Source organism: Topomyia yanbarensis, chromosome 3 (genome assembly GCF_030247195.1).
Source record: "Topomyia yanbarensis strain Yona2022 chromosome 3, ASM3024719v1, whole genome shotgun sequence".
NCBI lineage: Eukaryota > Metazoa > Arthropoda > Insecta > Diptera > Culicidae > Topomyia > Topomyia yanbarensis.
In genome coordinates, this window is record NC_080672.1 from 122,236,535 (window position 1) to 122,259,959 (window position 23,425).

Consider the following 23,425-nt stretch of genomic DNA (forward strand, 5'->3'; position numbering starts at 1 on the left):
GGTTACCAACTAACAACAGTCAACCTTTCACTACTATGTACAAGATATATGCGGTATATTTACACAAGCGATAAACACCATTAAATTTCATAAGCTTGATTCATTGTTAAAAAATACCGAAAAAATCCTCTTTGTTTTGTATGCCCGATGTAAGTCGTTTCCGTGAACTGCAGCAGATTCGTTTTACTATGTATTGATAACATAAACAGCCATTACTGGTACGATTTCAGACTTCACCGAAGCAGTTGTTGTGCAAAAAGCTTTATTGGTGGCTCGTTAAACGACGCAACACACAAAATATTCCCACGGGTTCACATCGGTCGTACATAACTGACATTTTTTTTTGCCGAATGCGGTACTTATCCTTTATCTGAGGAGTCATATAATCTATTTGATCGGGTTTCTAGACCTTTTATATACAATAAACTACTTTTTCGTAACATATACCGATTAGAAAATTTCACCGATAAACGAACGCTTGCTTGTGTCACCATGTTTTAATTTTACTGTCTGTTGTTCATTCTTCTCAGATACCTTGAAGCATGGACTATGTAACATATTATTTGTTTTAATCTGGTAACGTAAAATGAGATGTTGACGTTAGAATTTAGTACAAATTTACCGCACGCACCCTATATATGGGAGTATACGTCATGAAATCGTATAAATTAAAAACCCCATAGCTAAAACTGTGTTCTTCCAAGCAGACCAACACCACCGACACACTATCGGTGAACGAACTTTGTCGTGGCCATAGAACTAGAACCTTGAAACTACCAACCCTACCACCGCACAGTGATCACCTTCCATACAAAAGTCGGACAAAACCTCAAATCTGGCCCGAATTTGATGAAAACTTCACATTAGGGTAATTTTGTGACGCTGAATTCATATTTGATGTTTATTTTTGGTTTTTTATTTCCTCAAAATTTTGGCACTTAGGGTGGTTCGAAAATTCAACATTTACAAATATAAAGTGCACTATTTCCAAAAATTCATTTTCAAAAAATTAGGTGCGGTGAATTTTTTAGCAGAACACACATTTTTTCAATTGTTGATAATGATAAGACACATCTATAAATTATATTGCGAACCCTGAGTAGTCAAAGGCTACCATGCGTCTCCTTCAGACGTATCATGAAAAATCACCTTTTTTCATACCTCGGGGCAGAAAGGGGCAAAACAAGATATTCATTTTCGGAAAGTACACTAATTTTCAAGTATCGTGAACAACAAGCGATCTTTCCGAACCGTTTCAAAAAAAAGTACAGCCACTTTGAACATTATAACTTTAAACTATTGCTCAATTTATTATTTGTTTTTCATGTCTGAGCAAGAAGAAAGGCTTGTATCGACTAAATCGAATGGCAGCTATAAGTCCAGCGAATAACCTTTCACATGAAATCAGTTTGACCCCAATTGGAATCTTAACTAAAAAGATATATGCATTTGAATAACTTAGGTTTGAAAATAGTTTTCCTCAGAATTTATCATCTATTTCACCTTTGAAGTCATATAAAAAATCGTACTATCGTCCTCGGGACTTAATATTTCGAGAAGACTCTATTCAACCTGTTAAGAAACAGAGAAAAATGTTTAATCATGAAAAATCAAATATAAAATATTGAGGTTTTGTCCGGCTAGGCGACACTGTGCACCGTTTTCAAGCAATCGCTCAACGTTTTCTCACTAGGTAAGCATATAATTACTGTATGAAACGAAACTTCCTTACAAATAATTCGGCAACTCACCTTCAGAAGCGCTAAGCAGAAAGAAAAATCAGTGTTGTGAACGAATTAACTGACAACGGAAAAAATCACTATTAAAAATTTTACCAAGGGGCTCCGTGCAAGGCAATGGATGTTCACTGATGACTCATGGCTGCAAAGTGGCTGGAAAGCAAAACCGAGCACGGGAGAGCACAAAAACGATACCCGAGGTGCATTTTTATGATACTATTTCTCTTGACTAGAATTTACGTACATAGCGCCGTCCCAGCCGGCATACATACAAACATACACTTGGAAGCAGGCGCATCTGCACAACTAAAGACTAAAGACTGTATATGTATACCTAACCGGAGTTGCTACGAAAAATCGATATTCGGTACACGAGCAAAATTTACGAAGATAACGATGCGATGGGGTGGTGGGTGGAACTCCTGTAGGCTAGAACTGATTTTTACAATTGTTACCCATAGTGCCATATGAAACCGAGTGTCTGTGGTCAGCAGTTCAACTGTATTATTGAATTTGTCAAGTTTTGTGATAGTTGTTCTCAATCTGTTGGTATGGATATAGATAGAGTTTGATTTGACATCAATAAAACCGATGTCACCAATGCCAACAAAACACATTTGGTTGACTTTAAAACTTTTCTTTGAAAAATTTATAAACTACATGAATCTGCATTCACAATGTTTGAGGAAACCCACATGCAAGTGTTTTTGCTGGTGTTAAAGGGTTACATACCTTTTTGCGCGAAAAATATCAAGAAAGTTTGAATTTACGTAAAGGCATAAAACAATAATTTCGTTATATCAAACTTATAGTATTTTGGTAGTATATTTTTTAGTGAAATAAACAAGCATAAGTTCATAAAAATATATTGATAATTGGCGGAGTTATGGCTTTTTACCAGAAACCCTTTTTTATTTAAAAGGTTTGTGGTGATCACGATTGAACACCAATAGATAAGCTAAAACCTCAAAACTCAACCAATTCTATTAATATATGAGTATTCCCCGTACTTTAAAGATTAGTTGAATAAATAATATATTTTTCCTGCATTCGGTAACGTTTTTCCTAAAAATCGCTGTTTCAAGCTTTAAAAATTGTATTAAAAAATTTCCATCCACAAAACAAAAATTTGTGCATAAAAAAGAAATCGATAAGGTACGAGAAAAATTAATTTCGATCCATTGAAAAAAATGAAGAAAATCGGTTGAGTAGTTTTTTGGCAATCGTGATCACGGAAAAGCCATTGTCGGAAAAAACGACATTTAGAGATAATCGAGTTTAAAATTTCAAGTTTCCACTGATCTTGGTAGAAGAAGCGCGATTGGAAGCGCTGTAACTTTCGATCTATTTCCCGGATCTCTATAAAAATTTGGGAGAATAATCTCAAGGAGCTGTACTTTCAGATAATGTAATAAAACATTTCGATCCTTTGAAAAATAAAAAGGTATTTAACCCCTTAAGCATCTTAAGCAACGATGCCTAATATATACTAAATTTATCATCAATATTTTAATAGCTTTTTTGTTGAACATTTATTTTGGAATGCTGCAAATGCCTTGATGCGAGATGGTAACATGTTACAAAACCATTCTATATTTGTTTAAAAGACGAACTGAAAAAAATCACAGAAAGGAAATTCATAGTTTTATAAAACTTGAATCTGTTTTTGTGAAAAACGTCGGGAAAGGATAATTAAACATTCACCCGTCGACACAAAACTTTTGAATCTTTTATGCAAAACAAATTATTTTAAATTGAGCGAGCAACTAAAACACGTTTAGCAAACTTTTGTAGATAGCGCAACAATCGGTGCTATGCAGCCGGAATGCATCTGTCACACCACAGATAACAGACGTTTAGGCTAAAACAAAATTTCTTCAAAAACCTGTGTAAACTTTCAAATTGATAAACGTTGCAAATCCGTGTTTCGCTATAGCCATCTACGCAACTGTTTGCTACACGTGTTTGACAGAGGCACTCTAACTGCATTGTATCGATCACTGCGCCATCTACAAACGTTTGCCAAACGTGTTTCAGACGTCTGATTTATTCGGAATTTCAGTAGCGGGTATTTACACACGATTCAAATCGAGCCTAAACGTCTGTTATCTGTGGTCACACTACGTGTAGCAAACAGTTGAATAAATGGCAGTAGTAAGCCACTGATTTTAACGAGAGTCGTTTGGATAGCTATCACAGGTTTTCAAATAAATGTTGTTCTAGTGGAAAAATCTGTTATCTGTGGAATACATAAGAATCGAAGTAAACAAAAAAGTGATGAAGAGTGACCTAATTAAATGCTGTGTACGATTATGAAATAGTAATCGTAGTGTTATTCCAAATAGTTCTATTTTAAATAACTTTGATTATATTTTAGTGTATGTCACATTTTTAACTCAATATTGGTGCTCAGCCACTAGTAGTGACTTTTCATCGTTTTACCTTTTTGATATAGAAAGGTTATCACTCAATTGTCAACCTAATCTCGGCCCAGAGTGCAGAGTGTCATGTACCATTCGACTCAGTTCGTTAAGATCGAAAAAAGTGTGTATGTGTATATGTGCCAAAAACGTCACATCTGTTTCTCGGATATGACTTGACCGATTTGCACAAACCTAATCTGAAATTAAAGGTACAACTTTCCCATCGGCTGCAATTGATTTTTTTCTGATCCGACTGGCGGTTCCGGAGTTACTGGTTGAAAAGTGCGGTCACACTGCAAATTTTCATCGAAACTATTACCACCATAATATCAAAAATTATTATTCTTGGTAGTCAATCCAAAAGTAATGTCATCTGTCCAAGATGAAGTACTGATTGGATTTTATTGTTATCACAGGTTTGCAACCATTGGTATTTTATATCGATCAAGTCCTTAAGATCTATTCAGCAGCGTAGTGTTTAATATAATAGTTTAAAAGTGGAAAAGGAACAGAAACAATGACATCCCCAGCAGAGGGTTTTGATTTTATATTACGAACAGTTTTGTTTTGAGCATTAAAACTGGGATACGGTGCCCCTTCTATTTGTTGCTTCATTCGAAGCACGTTTAGAACTGTGTTTTGAATATATAAAGAGTATTCAGCACATACGCTCAAGTTCAATAGAATGGGGAAAATAATTTCGAGTCAAGCAACGACCTAAGGATACATTCTGGAGTGATTCACTTTTATATTCATAATTTTGACAGTTCTATAACATAAAACTAAAAATTTCAAAACTAGAATTTACTCTCCCCAGCAACAGTTTGAGCAGGTGTTATGCCGCGTCATGGTCGTCAAATGGTGAGATAACAAAGTTCTCACAAGTCTGCTATCTCATGCCCCCACGCGAGTCTAAGGTTATTGATGACATTTGGTCTTTAGACCGGCGACGACTGAGTGCTATTAACCTTCTGCAGAAAGTAGCAGAATGAGAGGATGCGAACGAATATAGGTGTGAAAACACTACTGTAAGAATGAATAGTTGATCAGAGATCTGAAAATTCGCATCTATGCATCTATACATCTAATTGAAGAACTATTATGACTAATTCATAAAATATAGACCGATTTCGCGCTATCACAACTATATGTCTATATTAAGTGTTATCTCTTAGTGGTTTTCAACCCAATTAAAATAGAGAAGAAATAACGAAATCTGCTTTAATACTGTTGCAATAACTAGTGACCCGGTCAATTACGCAGAGAAGATTAGTTTTTCTTGACAATATATCTGCGGTCGGCTGTTTGAAGTTCAAATTGCCTTTGTTTAGAAAACAAAAGGTGCTCTCGGTAGCCAGCTACCCAGAGTTTTAAAAAATCTCAAAAATTTAACAAGATCAACTTTTCTTGTTCGAGTGATCGTGTACTGGAAGACTAACTGAACGACTACATAATAAACTCTGCCTTACAGGCGCATCGCTTGCTTGGAGCAAATCCTAGATCTTATACCCTTCCAAGCCAACAACTTTTCGACACCTATGAAAGAGTCTGATAAATCGTCGTTCTTCTGTTAAGTAGGTGAAGCATCAACACTTCCCGTGAACGATGGAGATGGAGGCGGTATGTAATGATGGCTATCATGCTGTTGAAGTTTTAACCCTAGAACGTTGCACTTACGTTTTCCACCCTAGAACGTTGCACTGGGGTACAAACGTACCCCATGGCTTTGATCGCAATTTTCGCAAAGAAATGTATAATACATCATTTTCTTCGTTTTTTAATTGCGAAAACAGCTGTGTAAGTGAAGGTACGGAATTTCTCAAACCAATTATACATAAATTGGTTTGAATAAAAAAATTAATAATTCGCAGCTTCGACTTTTTTCACAAAAAATACTTTGCGAATTTTTAACCGATTTAAAAAAATCAAATGATTCTAAAAGTTGAAAGAATGGTCTAGAAACGATTCAAAATGGAATTTCAATATTTTTGAAAAAGTGGAATATTTTGGAAGAGTGAAAGTTTAAATATCGGGTTTTGGAAAATACCAGGAAATGGGGTGGAAATTGACATGAAAAAAATATTTCTGACCAGTAATACATTGGTAACAGTAGCAACGTTGCTGTTACAGCAGTTACTGTGCGCAAATTATACGTGCGAACCATTATTTTGAAAAACCATAAAAAACAATAAAACAATAAAAATCAGCAAAAATGAGAATTTTATCTCTACTTCAAAATTAAATTAATTTAATAAATGATTAAAAACGATTTTATAATACTAATTGTTACTTACGTAGTAAAACAACCGGTATTTAAACTGGTATTGTCACGAGTCACATTTCCACTGACAGCACGAAACCTAACGAAACACTAACGGCAACCGTACACTGGGGTACATATGTATCCCACGCCAACTTTGACACCTGCTTCCACCAAAGGCTGTAACCAAACAGGCTATACCACCTTTCCTACTCTTACTAGGAACTCTAAATTGAATTACGGTTAGGATCCCAGGTCAATAAATGCCGAATTCTCGTTTCCACGTGGCTCCAAGGATGGCGTGGGGTACATTTGTACCCCAGTGCAACGTTCTAGGGTTAAATAAAAATTTTAATTGCATAATTTGCCATTTTGTAGTCAATTCGAACTGTAAGAGCTATGAATGATGTGTAAATCCGAATACTATGTCCTATCAGTAATATAAATAAAAAGTTTTGAAAATGCTGACAAAACGAGGTTTTTGTGAAAACGTGTGATAACCCGAACCCCTGCCTACTAGGACTGAACAAACAAAGCACACTATGACTAATAGACACGAAAGCTTAGCTAATTACCCATCCTGACAAATAAATTAACCTTTTTAGATGCACGGCAAACTTAAACCACAGTCGAAAGTCATGACAAGTATTTGCCGTAAATCAGTGCTGTTCAAGTGGTTTTTCCAACCTTCAATAACTTATACCATAATTTGTTCACGGGAAAAAACATTTTAGATCAATTAATAGTGCTAGGTACTTTATGAAAATGATGTTTTTTTCTATTTCTATACATTTCGAAAGTGTTTGAAAAAACTAATGATAGGGATCAAGAATACCCAGTGTTACAGGGATCAGAGGTACGTGTTCTATGAGGTGAAAAATTTTTAAATACTTGTGTATGTGTGTTCAACTTTTTAGCAAAGAAAATACATGATGGGCCAATTGACAGCTGTGACTAACCAGATAAATTTTTTAAAGTCAATTTATTTTTTTGCTTTTTAATGAGTTTCTTCAAATACGGATTTTATATGTAAACATAATTCCATTGCCAACAAAATTTAAAAAATGGCGGTCTAAATTGCCTCGTAGTGAGGTCCGAATTACCCTTACATTGTGAAACGTAGAGTTTTGCAAATCGTCGCCTTGCGCTGCCATGGAGTGGTGCAAATTATATTTTATGGCAACAAAATGTACTATGCAAAAAATAGTTTTTTTGTGCACAATACCTAACTTAAATTAGTTTTTAGCGTTTCGGATTCTCCTTACCAGTAACTAGCACCATCTTGGTGCCAATTAGATGATAAATCTAAACTAGCACCAAAATTAGCACTAGTTAGACGCTCAATCCTAAATCCAAAAAGTCATACGTCTTGCATGAACTAAGCCACTGGCATCTTCCGAGTTATCTCTCGGAAGACAAGCACGGAAGCTCTCGAAACATGCCAGTTGCTTAGTTCATGGCAGGCGTATGATTTTTTGGATTTAACATTGAGTGCTAGTTTAGATTTATCATCTAATTGGCGCCAAGATGTTGCTAGTTACTGATGAGGAGAATCCGAAACGCTAAAAACTAATGTTAACAAAATGTAGCTGAGGTTTCAAACTAATAATCAGGACCTTTGACCGATACATTCATTAACATATATCCACCCAAAAAGGACGATTTGCTTAGGAAGGTCCGAATAGCCCCGGGTTCCGCCTATGCTTTCTTCGGTAAAACGTCGTTTTCAATGCCTTTCCAACAACAGACAAATCATAGCTCACGGAAAAACCCTGTCCTATACCAGGATATCTTACTTTACCTGATCCTATCTACGCTGTAGATTTCCTCACATAGGCTAACACAGAAAATTAATGTGTTTTGTCACTCATGCCCAGTCGAAGAAATTGAACACGGAGCGACAAAAGACACCCCTTCATGAAGTACCGTGCTACTGCAGCTACCAATGCAGCAGCAAAACATCTCTTTGTGACGTCTGAAACTCACGATGGAAAATTGGGATGAGTTCAGGCGATGCATCGTAATCAACCACCACCCCCCTCCCAACAGCTAGTTGCAACGGTTTGAGAGTTGTCCAGAGGACGGGAAAAGTGCATCGCAATTCGATCTTTGTTGTTCCAGAAAAATCAATACAATGATGGAATCTGAATGCTTGTTTCGTAGGCATATGCAATTGGTTGATGTAATTGTCATCTGGTTTATATAAAAAATTTAAGCATATTCAAGCTTGTTCTGCAGATTATCGGTGAAATGACATTTTACTCGGAGGAAAATGAATCATATAGAAAGAATCATGCGAAATCAATCCCCCGACGATGTCTACGACGTAATGATCCTGTGAGAGGAGAAAGAGAGCTTTTCCGATGGGGGCGAAAAAACGATGAGGAATATAAAGAAAGGCTGGTTTTCAAAATGGCGTTCCAGAATTTTACCACGAGCCATGTTGTCCAATAAATCCACGTAAAACAAATTTTATCGCGATTTTGCACTATGAAGTTTTTCTTCTTTGCTGTATTCGAATTCACTCTGGGAAAATCCCTGATCACATTTTCCAATATGGCCGCCAACTGCTTTTCATCACAGACGAAAATCAAATATGGAATCCAATGGTACTTCTAGTACATGACCTCTATCAAGTTTCTTCCCAGTTAGTCTAAAAACGCTGGAACTTTGGATTACATTTACATCACATTAGAAATTATAAATTTTTATAAATTTGCAAACACGTAAAAATTGGAAAAATATATTTTCCACTTCATGATTTATCACACTTACAGATGAAAATTTATAATTCAAGTTGAATTTTCCAGAAAACTTTATCCAGCACTTCCTAAAAAAAATTTTTTTCACTTCACTTCACCAAATCGCGAAACATTCACAAATTTCATAACATCTACCGTAATATCCTGTATTTTTTGGGTTCAGATTTGACCCTCCTGGAGAAGAGTGTTCAGAACAGAACTACTAGATATCCACCCTGTGGGCTCCGATTACAAATCCATACCGACCGAAGCTTCGTGCGAAACTAAACTGGAACAATCGGAAAATAAGGATTTACAGCTGAGAGAGCAGATACAGGTTCGATGGAATTCCGGGAGTTTGCAAACGACAAACGAATGTGCGCATGTGTGCGCTCTTTCGGTCCGAAAGGAGATTCGTTGTTATCGATTCCAAAACATAGATTAGAGCATGCAGCAGCGCAGCGGTCGAAATCTCCTTATCAGTGTTATTGAGGCTGGCTGTATGCAGCCTTTATTTCAGATAATAAAGAATGTACCACATCAAATTGCATCACGGAAAAAACGCTGTAGGAAATAATTGGGTATTTCCTCTTGAAAATTTGGGTAGAAGTAGTTAGAGAATATTGTTTACACTGTATTTTTATCGCCGTCAGTTTTTCGAAAATTGGAGAAAATGGCGAAAGTGGAAAAGCACCGTCACGAATTGATTTTGCGCACCTGGAAAATCCTCAACTCTTCTATCGGGACATCGTAAAACAACTCGGAATTGTGCAGTCAATGGTGAGTCGTCTGAGCATCGAACGGAAGGAGAAATGCGATCAGAATGGATGTTCTATTAGTGATCAGGATCACAAGTGTGTAGTGAAAGCATTTAAGCGGAATCCCAATGCTTCGGTCAGCGATGTGGACAAAAAGTTGAATCTGTCCAAATCTTTCGTTCAGAGAGCCAAGGACCGGGAGGGACTGCATATAATACAAAGTGCAGAAGGCTCCAAATTGTGACGAACAGCAAAATACGGTGGGAAAGTCACAGGCCCGGAAACTGTACACTAGAGTGACAGAAAAAAATGACCCCCATCGGCCCACCCCTGAGTCGATTCCTAGTCCCACCAGGAGTGTCTGCTCCAAATTTGAGCCAAATCGAACAAGTCTAGCTACCGGACCAACGTGCTTGAAGTTTGTATGGGATTTTTCGACAATTTACATGGAGAAAACCCTCTTGCTCACATTTTCGCCGCTAGGTGGCACTGTATACATCAGATTATCACCAAAAGTGAAACTTAAGAAGCTAATTTTATTATCTACAACTTTGTTGAAGACTGCAAAGCGATCTGACTCGAATAGGAAAAGTTATTAAACTTTTAACGAAGTGATGTCTGAGTCAGTTTTGCATGGGGCCTAGCAGTGCATGATAGTGTATCAGTACTAGGTTCTAACAAACTAAACATTTTTGTGGAAAAACGGTTAGATTTAGCTCAATAGTATGTTCGGAAGAATTGCAGTACATAATACGAGTTATGTTTTGGTTAGAAAATTTTAGTTCCACCTGTGACCGCATAGATGGCGCCAACACTAACTTTTCAACGGGGAGAGATAGAAATTAGGTGTCTTCTACAAAGTTGTAGAACAAGAATTTTTCAGTAATTCTTCCAAACATTTCGATATTCTATCTCTCTCCGTTGAAAAGTTAGTGATGGCGCGATCTATGCGGTAAAAGATTGACCTAAAATTTTCTAACCAAAATATAACTCGTATTATGTACTGCAATTCTTCCGAACATACTATTCAGCTAAATCTAACCATTAATCCACAAAAATGTTTAGTTTGTTAGAACCTAGTACTGATACACTATCATGCACTGCTAGGCCCCATGCAAAACTGACTCAGACATCACTTCGTTAAAAGTTTAATAACTTTTCCTATTCGAGTCGGATCGCTTTGCAGTCTTCAACAAAGTTGTAGATAATAAAATTAGCTTCTTAAGTTTCACTTTTGGTGATAATCTGATGTATACAGTGCCACCTAGCGGTGAAAATGTGAGCAAGAGGGTTTTCTCCATGTAAATTGTCGAAAAATCCCATACAAACTTCAAGCACGTTGGTCCGGTAGCTAGACTTGTTCGATTTGCTTCAAATTTGGAGCAAGTACTCCTGGTGGGACTAGGAATCGACTCAGGGGTGGGCCGATTGTGTTTTCAAAAATTCATTATTTTTCTGGGCAGTCTACTGTACACCCAGATGCTGACGAAGCCTCATTGCCTCATCATGAATGATGAGACTTCCGTGAAGGCGGACTTCTGGAGCTACTGGTCTTCATCGCCTAGCACAAAAGGAAGTAAGGAAGCAGAAACTTTCGAAATTTGCCAATAAGTACATGATTTGGCAAGTGATCTGCTCATGTGGCAAACGAAGTGCGCCGTTCGTGACTACCGGAACTGTAAATGGGAAGATCTACCTTAAGGAGCGGCTGCAGAAGCGTCTGCTTCCCCTGCTAAAGCAATACGAGGGCCATACGATCTTCTGGCCGGATCTAGCGTCGTGCCACTATTCAAATGTTGTCCTGGAGTGGTACGAAGCCAACGGGGTCGCTTTCGTACCCAAGGACATAAACACCCCCAACGCACCGAAGGTAAGGCCCATCGAAAAATACTGGGCAATTATGAAGCAGGCACTACGGAAGCATCCCAAAAGTGGGTTTCCGTACAGAAGAAGCTGCAGCCAGATATTGTACAGAACGTAATGAGTGGAGTTAAGCGTATGGTGCGAGCGTACGGTTATGGTATTTAAGTTTAATGAAATAAATATGTCAAAAGCTTACTAATGGATTATATTCAATTGTATGGAAGTTTGAAAAGGTAATTTTCTACAGCGTTTTTTCCGTGATGCAATTAAATATGTTAATTTGCATTGGGTTTACAAAATCTCCCCATTCAACACTTAAATATCTGTAAGACACCCAAAATCTAACGCTTGTTCTATTCTAACTGAATATATTAGGTGGTTTAGGTTAATTCAGGGAAACAATATGAACAGTCTATTTAGTAGGCAATAAAAGTAGAAAACGTACATACCTAAACGATAATTGTGGGAACTTGTCACGGATTTAGATAATGCGCTCATAAGCATTTACAAAAATATCCATTTTATAGATTGCTGACATCCATACCTAAAGATTGAGGAAGAAATAAAAAGTTATCTGAATTGAAAGATCAACATTTAAAAAAAAAACGGTAGTAGCAGTGACATCATATCATCATAGAAATCATCAGAATCCGACACTAACTTAGTGACAGGATTAAGAATCGGACGCTAGCTTAGTCCTGTCACTAAGTTAGTTTCGCATTCTGATGAGAGGAACTCGAAACTAATTAAGTTGAAGGATTTGTGGAACAATTTTCTCCTTAGTGACGAAAAAATAGTTTTTATCTAAATTGGATTGCTAAACCAAACCAAGTTTTGGTTTCAATGATTCTCATCAGCTTAATCAGAACTCCTTTTCTTGCGGGACATCACGTACTAGAGGTTTGCTCAGAAACACAATAGTGTTTTCGATTTTGAACCTAGCGATGTTTTAGTCCTGTCGCTAAGTTAGTGTCGGATTCTGATTAGAGGAACTCGAAACGCATCTTCATAACTAATTTAAATCACCCTTATGTTCTTTTACAGAAACTTCTGCTTTACTCCATCGATGTCGACCGCTTTTTTCGATACCAAGCGTTGTTACTATTTCCAACTGGAAACAGCTAGAACCGCGCACAAAACTTACTCTATATAAATCGGTGATACTCCCTGCTCCGTACTAACATGAGGCACGGGTGTTGAAAAAAGCAGCGTTCAGTACTTGGCGGCACAGTAAAAAATGGAGTATACAAACATATTTACATTGGAAAGCTGAGAAAATACGGCAGACTACAGCGGGATGTACACGTAGTACGAATGCCGAAAAGTTATTCTCAGCACGAGGTAGAGGTCGTCGACTTCGGAGCAAATCTTTTTGCACTATTTCAGCCAAGAATAGAACCTCTGGGAGCTGCTCCCATGTCGTAAGAGGCGACTAACAACATGCTAGGAGTTCCTAGGTCGAGGTATTGCTCCGTACCGAATACTTAACCTGGACGGACCTTAAGGTTTTACATCATAACCTTTACCCATTCTGTATTTAGTGAATCACTGACATATAGTCACCTTTTCTGATTCGCTATTCTCGATTGTGTACGAACGTTTTAAGTTTCTTCTGGCGGTTGTATAATAGCTGTAAATGACGAAATCTAATGTTATACTAAGTAACAGCATATATTAATATACCGGCTCTTCCACGACGAGATTTAACTTCCAAAGCTTTGGTTTAAAAACCGTTTTTAAAAAAAGTAAACTTTCATGTAGGAAATTTATTGAATTGGCCTAAGATGGAGCTGTCGAATTGCACAAAAAGTTTTTTATGTTGGCCGGCTGTTCGGAGTTCAAATTGTTCGTTTCGAATTCTCGGAAATTGATCGCGAGCGACTTCGTACATATTTCTAAGATCATATTGTCTATAGATGAATAGACCTCTATCATATTCCACGCGGCTTTATACTTTCATTACGTTCCACAGAAGAATAATTTTTAAAATGCCTATTTGAATGGATTCATATTTCTACTGGAGGTCGCACACCTGAAAACTTCTAATCTAAAATGAAAAGACAAAGCGCGTGAATACTTTGCTAAATCACAATATCTACCAAGATATATCCTGATTCATCTCTGCATCATCCTGTGACACCACTCCTCGGTCATAATAGTCACAAGTGTTGAACTAACATTCCTTCCCATCCCAAAATTGACCTGCATGGGCGTGGCCATCTACGTTATTGATCATACTATAATCTTAGTCTCTTTAGGTTGCACGTTGAGTATGATGAACTACTCCCAAGTATCATACATTTGGTTCAATATGCAATTTCAACAGGCTTTGATCAATCACGGGAAACTCACGGGCGGTCAACTAAGCTAAGCTAAGCTAATCCCGCACTCGCTGTGTGTAATCGAGGAAAACGCGCGTGCGCGGGCATTCAAATAGACCGATGACCCAAGCTCTAGAAACCTGTAAATCTAAAATCCATGATTCGGCCACGATAATGATGATAAACGGATTGATAATAATCATTAAAAATTGCGAAAAAAACGGTAGCCAACAAAAAGTACCACTCTGATTTGTGACATGAAAATACTGTTTCACCTGTTATACGTTTTGCTGTAATTCTAAGAACAACAGCATAGAACCAAAATTTTTTAGAAGTTTTTTTTTCTATTTTGAAGACTTTATCCATCTTTAAAGAAACCTTATTTTGTTTATATTTGTTAATATCGCTATTTTTAACCACAACAAATATAGATTTTAGTAACTTTTCTCAAATCGTATAGGAAAAGTAATTAGCAATAACATGTGCTGTACACTTTCTTCGTAGGTTTCGTGTGGGAAGGGGCTAAAGCGACACGACCACATATACAACAAGGATAGACCCACCCCACGAAGAGGGCAGTTGTACACCGTGAGAGCAAACGTATCCTCGGTGGCGGCAGTGTAATGTTCCATGTTGCAAATTTATGCATACAGCGTATATGTATAGGCATATGGCTCCTGGCATGAGTCACCATCGCCATCCGTTGTCTGGTGTTCGAGACAGCAATCAGGAAAAGGGATGCGCGCGCACTCGAGTGCCGCTCTTTTACCATATTGTCACTGGCTGTTGGAGAGCTCCACAAAATACCATGGGTGTGTGTGAGCTGCAGTTTCATTCATTTACAATTGGGTTTTCCATCACACTTGCTTCGAAAGGGAGGTTGGTGTTTTGATATTGCTTTCTCTCGTGACTATCAAACTCGGTTCTTCTGGATCTTCGCAATAAATTTCCTTATTTGCTTTTTAATTACTACAATTACCTGTGTGGTCTCAAGCAGTACATTTTCATTAAGGTTTCAATAGTTTACATATTGTATTGAGCCAACAAAATACATAAAAGCTAAGGCAATATCAAATTAGCCATAATTAAAATCGATAATACACTAGTTAGAGATAATACTGTATATTTAAGCAAATAGAACAAACAGAAATTTCAATCAAATTTTCTTAATTATATCATAACATTGCTCACCTAATAAGGTATATTATGTACATAGATTTATATACTAAATAATTCTAAGAAAACTAGACAGTTACGTTGAGTTGAGATGATGTTTTGAGCGATTTACACTGACTTCATCATATTTCTCTGTTGATTATTCCTTAAGAGCTGCATAGGAAATGGTAAGTAGAATTAGTTATGAAATTTGCGTTTCGACTTCGTCTCATCAGAATCCGACACTAACTTAGCGACATAACTAAGCTAGCGTCGGATTTGAGGTAGCTCCAAAATGAAAAAAAACTGTTTGTGTTTCTGAGCAAACCACTAGTCCTGCATGATATCCCACGAGAGAAGGAGTTCCGATTAAGCTGATTACAATTAATGAAGTCGAAACTTGTTTGGGCTTAGCATAAGAGGAAGCCAAAACACAAATTCCATAACTAATTTAGTTATATGCTTTGTGTATTTAACGCGAAAATGTGGTTTAAAACAATTTTCATCTTGGTGAAGAAAAAATAGCTTTTATCTACACTACGGACGTTACTTTGTTCATATTTGATCGAAATGAACAAATCTTTTCTCAGATTCTTTTTAAAGTGTATTGCTTACATCCGCTAAGTTTGGCAGTTGTCAGTGAGATTCCCGCCGAGATGGCAGAAAATCAGCAAACTATTCGCGAAACGATTTCGTTCACCCACATTCAAAATCCTAGGTTCGTGATATATCATTTGAATAAAGTAGTGTTTAATACGCGATAATATTTAGTACTGTCATTGTTTTCCTGTGAAACCGAATAGGAACCAACCGTCGGAACTCCGCATCTGTCCTGTGTGCAATAGATGCTACACTTGCCGTTCTGCAACGCTACACTGGAATTCCACTGTAAGTCACCGCTCTCACCTGTGCTATTCGACAGAGGACATTGATCGGAGATATCGAACATTTTACTCAAACTCATTCTAAAGTTTGCTAACAACTTTTAACGTTTTTTTACATTTCATACTATTTACAGTTAAAAATGCAGTTTTCTTATATGACTATAATAAATATTTTCCAAAATGTAACGTTTGATAGAGAAAAGCTTCAAGACGGTGAAAACGAAAGGTGCTCGCATTATGCGTAACAACTGTGATGTCTGAATGCTGTAATATATATTAAAATGCGTTCAACATTACATGGATTTGCGGGTCTAAATAACTAATGACTAATTAAAGTAGATTTGGCCACATTGGTCACCTATACCAGTTCTTGATGTGCCCGGAAACTCACCAAGTTTCTAAGCTAATACCATACCTATTTTCCAGCAAACTCTAAGCCGATTTTTTCAACCTTGATTTCAAATGAAAGATATAATACTCCCATTGACTGCTACTCAATTCCATTCAGTTCTGACTTTTGGTCCAGGATTGGTTATTGCGGTCACTCTGGAATTTTTCGTGTGAATCGGTACAATCGTAATTCTTCATAGGTTAAAAATCTATTAAAATAAACATCAAATTACTTCGAATCGTAGATCTAGATTACTGATGGCGAATCAAAGATTTACGGAATATATTGTCCACTATCGATAATTCCGGAAGTCCCAGGTTCCGGACATATTCCAGAACAAAAGCCACTTCGGTGGACTGAACCAATTTTCACTAACCTAATCTCAAATGGTAAGTATAATATGCAGTTGGACGTATCACCCCTTATCCACTTCTTCCCCATCCTTCCTATCACCCCCCCCCCCCCCCTTCGTCCACCCCGTTTACCAAAAAAAAATTAGGTGGTTCCCGACGCATGCCCCCCTCCCACTAATTATTTATTTATTGATTTATTTTTTATCTGACCTACATGATCTACATGAAATATAGAATGAGGAAAAGCCCATTTGGAGAAAGTCCATTGAACACCCTCCAAATGCGTGTAAAAACCTCATTATCTTTTCATATATACATATTAAACAATATTGCACATTACATTTTATTACATTACACTTAATAATACATCGAACAAATCAAAATCACTATTTAAATCATATCTAATGCACTAAGTTAGCCTAAAACATCACTTGATACAGAGAAGTCAAAACATTCACAAACATTATTAAAGACACTACACATCGCCCTTATGGGTTCGTTCTGTCCATAATCAGTACTTTGAAAGTCAAGTCTCAAAAAATCCCACGATCTTAAACTTCTAGGGGGCACATTTACATTAATCTGAGAAAGTATATTTGGAGCATCTATTTCACCAGTTAGAATTTTTCCTACCCCCCTCCTCAATCACACCGCATTTTTAAATATGCTATCATGAAGACAACATTGAACTCACGCTCATTAAGCTTATTAAATATGATATTTTTGATTTTGTATATTTCAAGTGTGTCAGCATCGACAATGTGTCGATCATTCATGAGGTTCGTGGCAGTCGTGCACTCATATATAAAGGGCGAACACGAAATTATTTCGACACCGAAAATGTCATGCCAATTTTCTTATAATGTTCAAACCAAAATTTTTGGGTAGTTTTATACATATATTTACTTCAAAAATCAAAAGAAAAGTTAATCGATGGAGCCTTTAGTGTAAAATTGCACGCATTTTCGCTTGATGCCCTCCATCAAAGTCTTTACAGTGTCATCCGGTACCAGTTTCTCAGTTTTTTCCATTTTCTTAACATGTCCTTCTCGTCTTTGACTGTCTTCTAGCTCTTCCGAAGTTCCCGCTTCATCATTGCCCAGTACTGCTCCACCGGGCGCAGCTCTGGACAGTTTGGCGGGTTCATGTCCTTTGAAACAAAATGGACAGAATTGGTCTCATACCACTCCAGGACACTTTTAGAATAGTGACATGATGCCAAATCTGGCCAAAATAGCGGAGCTTCGTCGTGCTGCTGCAAGAACGGCAAAAGGCGCTTCTCGAGGCACTCAGATTTGTAGATCTCGCCATTTACTGTGCCCTTTGTCACGAAAGGCTCACTCCTCAGTCCGCAAGAGCAGATAGCCTGCCAAATGAGATATTTGGAGGCGAACTTCGATATTTTCTTCTTCTTAAATTTTTCGTTCACATAGAACTTGCTCTTGCCGGTGAAAAACTCCAACCCCGGAATTTGCTTAAAATCGACTTTTATATACGTTTCGTCGTCCATCACACAGCAGCCATATTTTGTCAGTATCTTCTCGTAGAGCTTCCGTACCCGAGATTTAGCCGTCAATTGTTGCCGCTCATCGCGGTTTGGGAAGTTCTGTACCTTGTATGTATGTAGTCCAGCTCTCTTCTTTGCATTCTGGACGTAGCTCTGTGACATGCCGATCTTTTTAGCCAAAACAAGGCTTGAGAGGTTGGGATTTTTTTTAATCATCCGCTTCACCTTTCCCTCCGTCTTCTTGTTCTCCGGTGCCGGTTTTCTTACAGCTCCTTTGCCGTGGTCCAACGTCAAGCGCTCCTGGAACCACTTTAACACTCTGGAGACGGTTGAATGGTGAATGTTCAACATTTTTCCCAACTGCCGGTGCGACAGGTCAAGAAATTCCAGGTGTTTGGAAAGAATTTGTTCTCTCGACTCGCGTTGGTTCACCTCCATTTTCGTTGAATCGAAAAACACGACTTCGAGTTTGAGAGCATGTAAACAATACACATCAATGAGAAAGTGTGCAAAATTTGGTTGATTTTTACCCAATGGTAAAAAAGTTATGTCCTGTTGAATGTGTCGCAATAATTTCGTGTTCGCCCTTTACTTACCAAGTAAAATAAGAATGTAATAGACATTTTCACAATGTTCTATTGAACGTAACCAACAATTAAATCATAGTTTGAATAAATGAGCATAGCAATATCACCACTAGCTAAATTAAAACAGGTTTTTCAATTCGTTTATTTGGCACGACGCAAAGCGTTAGCTTCACGGAGCCGGGTTTTTAATATATTTAGAAGATGTAAAAAATAAAAATAAGCGATTAATAGTAAGAGTTTGTCCGATTCCGTACACACAACTTGCCATTACGTCGGGGAAATATTTGTATCAACTGTATCATGAGGGTTATTCATATCTCTGTCGTCATCGCACATGTCCGTATCATCATCGTGGTATGTTAGCGATCAGGTGTTCTACCGAACTTCTTTCCCTTCCGGGTCACGAGCGTGAACCCTCCGTCATTGCCAGTAGCTTCCTCTCTGATAGCACTAGCTGTTGAGTTTGAGGTACTTGATGCGGCTTTTGCAACTGTCATTACACACTGATACAATATATTCGTAAACCGCTGCGAATTAGTTACGTACAGACAATTTTCATAGAAATTTCGAATTTGTCGTATATATGATGAATCATTCGTAGTTCTATTGAAACACTTTTATTTTTTATTACGAGTTTTTCGTGAAAACCACGAAACGACTTTCGTTGGCTTATTATGCAAATTAATTATTTACTGTTATATACGAGTCTTAACAATATTTACGAGCACCACTCGTCAAACCGTTAACGTCAAAAGAGCTTCAATAGAGGTAGAATATGGAGACCTTGTTGCTATAGTCAGATAATTGTTGATCATCGCGACGATCTCGGTCTGACTATTTAGTAACCGTATCCGTGACCGCCGGTTTCAGGAAGATTTCCTGAACGTCTTTTGCTGCCAGTTAATCCAGAATCCAGAGTAGTACGAATTCCGTTGAGCCATCACGAACTGCTCGGATTTCATGTCTACGATGTACGACATGAATCTTTGAATGGCCACTTTGCAAGTACATGGTGCCAAATCAAGTAATTTCACTTCGATGTTTCCGTTATCCATATAGGTTGAGGTCTATACTATAGCAGCAGAGCGAGTTTTAGCTTCTGAACAGAGAAAATTGAGAAACCAAACTGACATAATAAGTTTTTCTAATTTCTGCATCAAGAATAATAAGTTTTTCAAAATGCACATGACATTTTCTGTAGTTTTTCTTTTGACATCAAGACGATATTGTGAACTATTTGAAAATTATGAGAAACAATATAACAGGCAGGGTACAATGTCTCTGACATGCCTTAAAAATTGTATCTGGTCCATACAGGGCACAGAAAACGAACCCCCTCCTGGACATGATAAAGCGGATTGAATCAACATCTCAACTTCAGAACTGAAGTGTATTCAAAGAGGATGAAATTATGGTCTCTTTTGACGAAACTGCCACATTCCCAAGAGTCCCTGTAAAAGATTTAAACTATTCGAGAATTAATTACTTCAATAAAATAGCAACAGTCTGTGTAAAAGCAAATAGCAACAGTCTATGTAAAAGCAAATAGCAACAGTCTATGTAAAAGCACGATTTTACAAGGAAAAAAACAATTTTACATTCCGGGGGGTAACCCACTCTCCTATGTATTTGTGAACTATTTACGGCAAACATAGACAAATATTTAAAGAAAAACTAGGGGTAGGTAATGTCCGGAACATAACCGGGGTGTTAACGTAGGCCAGTTATTGTGTGAAAGTTTTCTGTATAACCTTAAAAGATCCTGACTAAAACATACCACTTTTTCTAGAATTTAGATTTAAATTTCGAATAACTGAACTAGTCAGCATTCCTTAACTTTTATCGGCAAAAATTTGCCGAAAACTATTAGCACTTATTGACAGATGTTTATATACCTATATTTTTGGCAAAGAAACGATAATAAAATTGTTTTAATTGAATTTATTACTGGGTAACGGGATACTTCTTAGATCCCCAGAAAAAGTCTCGGACATTACCCACTCCTAGTTTCCGAAAAAGTGCGATCACACAAATTTACGTTTTCGTATGGATGTGCATGACTGAAGTAAGAAAATTCCTTTATACAAATCAGAATAAGAAAAATGACCCTTACGAAAAAATACTTCTATTCCTAAATGTTTGACAACAGAAGTTAGTTGATTTTCAGCGATAATTATTGCCGAATGGAATATATTTTTGCGCGATCTGTTAGGAAATATTCTCACAATTGCGTAACAAATTCCACAGAGAATGCGACTACCAAATATTACGATGAAAATGATTTCATAAAAGCAGCCATTAGCTGTGGTTTCATTGGCGGTATACTATTCAACTAGCTAACATAAATTTTGCTATCGGATGCAATTCAAATTTTCACTGTTTCTATCGGTAACATTGAAAAATATTCTTTACTTCGTGGTAGAACCTTGAAAAGGACTGTATAAAAGACAGTATAAAAAGTCGATCAGTCACCCTCACCGCTAAACTTTCAGGATAGGTGAATTCGTTAAAATACACGAAACAAGCAAAAGACTCTCAACACTTCCTACTAACTCGTACGGAACAAATAAATTATGCCGATGCAGATTATCTATAAGTGGAACATCTACCACGCACGTGTGTTCTGGTCTGTGTCTCACACAAGTCTGACTTTGAGAAAAGCTGTAGCACATATATTTATAGGCTCGAGAATTTATGTCGATTCGCATTTAAAATAGCTTTTGAACTATTTAAACATGTTTTATGTAGCAAACAAGGAAGCAAGCGCTGAACGTTTTCCTTTCGATTAGCAATTCGTTTAGTAGGAAGAAAGTCCTTGAAGCTTCAAAGTGTAAGTCAAAAGACAGAGATCTGGCGGATATACGTTGATGATATCTTCTACATTATCAAGCGTTATTTTTTTTTCGTATGTTGGAAGCCATTAGCAACATCCATAAAAATATCAAGTTTAGACATGAAGCAGAGAAAGATGAAAAATTGCCCTTCTTGGATGCCCTTGTAACGAGAGAGTGGTATTCTTGACTTTCGAAATATACAGGAAACCTACAAATACCGAAAGATTTATTTTTTTTTCGAGAGTTGTCCTACTGGAGCTGTAGAGCTAGGTTCTCGGAAGGGCTCCCCGTCAGAATCACATACCACAATTTGCAGACGAGACAGGTAATGTCGCCCACTAAAACACTGCATTAGGCCAATTGTAGCGGGCCGTGATTCTGAATGCGATATTCATTGTACGGTTCAGGTATGTGCGGGCGCAGGGACTCGCGATCGCGTGTATCATCGCGAAGGGCTCGAACATTTGTACGTTAGCGTGCTCGATTGCATGTGCGTTTGTATGTCGCGTGTGCTAACATGTATGAACTTCGCGTGTATAAATTCTGTTTCATAACCGTGTGCCTTTCGCATAGTCGCATGTGTTCTAGAATGATCGCGCGCGGACCGTGAATCTGATACTTAATTTTTTGTGTACGGTTCAGATTCCAGAAGAAAGTGCGTTCTTACATATCATTAGAATTCCCATTCATGTCGCCGTAGAACGCGTGGTCTAGTGCATATGAGCTTTATTTTTTTTTTTGATTGGTCCAACTGAATGTATGGACCTAAATTGCTAGAATGAAGGCTAAAGATTTCCGGACGTGACCGATTCATGATCGCGCGCGTTTGCGGGTTCGCGTTTGAGACCGCGTTTGTAACTTCGTAAGTACTAAAACGTTCACACAATTGAGTGTTATCAAGTTTACGCGATCTCGGGCATAGGTGTGCGTAGATGATCGCGAAGGGCTTAAGCGTTCGTATGTCGACGTGTTTGTCGCGTGTGCTCGCGTGTATGTGACTTCGCGTGTATAAATTCGATTTTGAAACCCTGCGGCCATTCATATATTCGCGGACCGTCATTCTGATCTTTAGCTTTCGGTGTACGGATCACATTCTGACAGGGAGAGAGTTACCCCATATCACTAGAGTTTCCGGTCATGTCGCCATGGAACGTTTTGTCTTGTGGATATGGGAGTTATTTTTCGATCTTTTTATTTTTTTTATTAATTAACAAGGACCTAGATTGTTGGTAGCGAGGATAGAGACTTCCGGACGATCCCGATTCATGATGGCGCGAGCGCGGAAGTTTGTAGGTTGACGCTTGAGATCGTGTTGCTAAGTTTATGGGTGCTGAGATTTTCACCTTATCACCGGGGTGTAATCATGTTTGCGAGTTCGTGGACGTAGGTTGCTTGGAAAATCGCGAGGGGCTCTAACGTTTGTGCGCTGACGTGATTTTGTAACGTGTGTTCTTGAATGGTCGCGCGAACCGTGAGTCTGATATTAAATTTTCGGTGCGCGGTTAGAATTCTGGCAGAGAGTGGGATCATTTATATCAATAGGGTTCCCGATCATGTCGCCATGAGACGTGTTGCCTAATAGGTATGGGCGTATTTTCTTAATTGGTCC

General features: G+C 37.8%; 1 protein-coding gene across 7 annotated transcripts in view; it reads right to left on the bottom strand.

The window, feature by feature from the left end:
- Nucleotides 1–23,425, bottom strand: part of LOC131687447 (kinesin-like protein unc-104) — a 153,330-nt gene that overhangs the window by 59,227 nt on the left and 70,678 nt on the right. For 5 of the 7 annotated variants that reach the window (XM_058971530.1, XM_058971532.1, XM_058971531.1 and 2 more), the window contains exon 1: nucleotides 9,198–9,452. The exons of 1 other annotated variant lie outside the window; for it this stretch is intronic. The gene's annotated coding sequence lies outside the window, so the exon portion shown is untranslated. Of the gene's footprint in view, nucleotides 1–9,197; nucleotides 9,453–12,233; nucleotides 12,329–23,425 lie in introns of those variants that run through there. One more of the 7 variants, XM_058971528.1, reaches the window with a different exon arrangement.